At 34.3% G+C, this 2645-nt stretch overlaps 1 protein-coding gene across 1 annotated transcript in view; it reads left to right on the forward strand.

The window, feature by feature from the left end:
• Positions 1–2645, forward strand: part of LOC119590821 (dihydropyrimidinase-like) — a gene marked incomplete in the record, with an annotated part of 98328 nt that overhangs the window by 92179 nt on the left and 3504 nt on the right.

A 2645-nucleotide genomic window follows, 5' to 3' on the forward strand; every position in this document is an offset into this window, starting at 1 on the left:
ATTACACACTATGTGTATGCATGTTTTTAAGTACATTAAAAGGAGGAATATTTGTTGCTATTACAAGTACCAAATTTTCAATGATTGCTTCAAAACTTACTAATATCTGGTGCTGGGTTTTTCTAATTTTTGTATTACAGGTTGGTAGATTCTTATTTCTGAAATGAACTTCTTGTAAGCTTAGATTCAGAATTTAACATAGTAATGAATGATACATAAAAGGTTACTAATTATTTTTTTGTATATAGTACATGAGTAGGTTTTGATTAAGCTAAAAGCTTGAATCTTGAAGTAATTTATATGTCTGGTAGAAGTAGTGATGTAGTCTTTCTTGGATGTTAGATTAATGGAGCAGGAGCATTGAAGGTCTGTGATCTCTTTCATTAACTCACTTTAATAATGAGTAACCCTGTAGACTCTCCAGAGCATTATACATTCAGTTTGTTGCACTGACATCGTTTGTGTTCAGTTGTTAGTGTTCAGTTACAATTATCCTCATTTTATTCTCAGTGTTTGTGCTTGTTTGACAGCATAGAATCCCTTTATATATCATAGTGCATGTCTATTTTTTTTTAAATGTTACCCTTTGAGATTAATTTGCAACATAGAATCCCACTGATTATATTTTTGTACTGGGTCATCATGAAATTTGTGTTAGTCTAGATGATTGCTTTTATGTGGATTTCCCCTTACCGATATTGTCTTAATCTGTGGCACAAAATCAACAAAGGTTAGATGAAATACAGTCAGTTACAAGGAAACAATTAACTCATATCTCACTTATGAACTTCCATGTGTTTAGAAATCTTTTGCACAGTGTTTTCATGTGCATGAACCGTACAAGTTTGTAGTTCAACAGTTGTGTAACCCATGAAGTGCAGCGTATTAGTGTGAGAGGTGTGTCTCAGTGTAGTTTCAAGTGAGCATTGGTATTAGTGGCTCCTTGCTCCAGATAGTCTTCTGTCTTGAGACATTCATTAGGTAATATTTAATGTTACAGGCAGTAGGAGCTAATGCTTAAGTGGAAATATAAATAATTTGCAGCATTTTTTAAAGTTTCAAATTGAGTGTGTAGGAATTTATGGGCTTTTCTAATCATTCTATATTGCTGATGTAACTGGAAATATGGGTTAGAAGTAATGATTAGCTTGCAGTTAGGGGGAGATTAACATGATTTTTTAATGAAAATGAATAGGCATACTGAGATAGGACCAAATAATAGGGAACATATCTTTGTTATATAAACATAATGAATGATGTGTGCAATGCTTGTGGTCAGATATGGGCTTATTCAATGTCAGTATTATGAAGTTGAGAAGTACCTTGTAGAAAGTACACAATTATTGATGTAAAATCCAAGACATTGATACAAGAGATCATGGAAATAAGGCACTTCAATGTACTTTAGTAACTGTCATTAAAATCTTTGACATTGTTAGTGCTTGGTCATTGTATTTGTAAATATTTTGATATCATATACTTGTGTATAAGGTCAGAGACAAACCAAAGATATGATATCTTACAAACTCACCAAATCCTAAACTGCAGACCCTTAAGATTAAAGACAAAGCAAGGATATGATATCCCACCAAATCCTAAACTGCAAACCCTGCTGCACTTTTTGGGTTAAGCCAAGAACTTTATAGTTTCTGTCCTGCCAGCAAGTCTTCCTCCCTCCACACCTGTATCTCCTTTTTACCTGAAATGCTTTTAATCTACAAAGATGATATCAGTCCTGCTGTATCTAGAATTCACCCTCTTTTAGGGGGCCATGGTAAAGATATAGGACATAATTCCAAACTTTGATTTAGCTGTACCTAACAGGCTTTTTTGCCCCTTTTAAAACAGCATCCAGACTTAGGCTGCTTACAACTTTTGATTTCAAACAATACATGGAACTAGTAGCCATTAAGACTCACCAAGTTCATACACACATGATGGGCTTAACAAAACTTAGGAACTAGGCTGACATCAGGAAGGGCATCTAGTCAGGAAGAGGTTTCAAGGCTCTACTATAAAGTTGCTTATAGAATGCTGAAGATAACTGTGAAAAAATTATTCCCAAAGTAATTTCAGATTACCTTTTGTTGTGCAGAAATTAGGCTTTGAATTATTGTGGTGGTTATGAGGATAATGAAAAATAAAAATTTATTGCTGTAGGTCGACAGAAGGATGATGATATTTTGCCTCGGCCAAGCATCAAGCTTGTGAGCCCTCACAGTGCCAGATCTCAGCTGGGTAGCTTCTGGTGACTCAACCCTGCAGGCAATATGGTCTACAATATTGAGTAGAAATTATTTTAAGTCACATGAATAAAGCACAGCTAATCCTCTTAATGGCATTGAAACTGCCAATTTCAAATATTGACACTATAAAACATATGATGGATTAAGAAATTCACTAGGAAAAGTATAAGTTGCCCAAATCTTGAAATGCAATGGAGTTTACAAGACAGGCAGGAAAAGATAAATCCACCTTTTTATTTTTTATAATTTTAGTGTCATTTGAGGATTTACTGTACTAAGAAATGTCTAGTTGTGAATATTGCTGACATGTCTAGGAACATGAATAAAGAAATGCTTCTGTCTATAAGGAATTGATATACACTCACATACTTGCAGTGTGCACACTCATGCACATGAAAA

Source organism: Penaeus monodon, chromosome 27 (assembly GCF_015228065.2).
Source record: "Penaeus monodon isolate SGIC_2016 chromosome 27, NSTDA_Pmon_1, whole genome shotgun sequence".
Taxonomy (NCBI): domain Eukaryota; kingdom Metazoa; phylum Arthropoda; class Malacostraca; order Decapoda; family Penaeidae; genus Penaeus; species Penaeus monodon.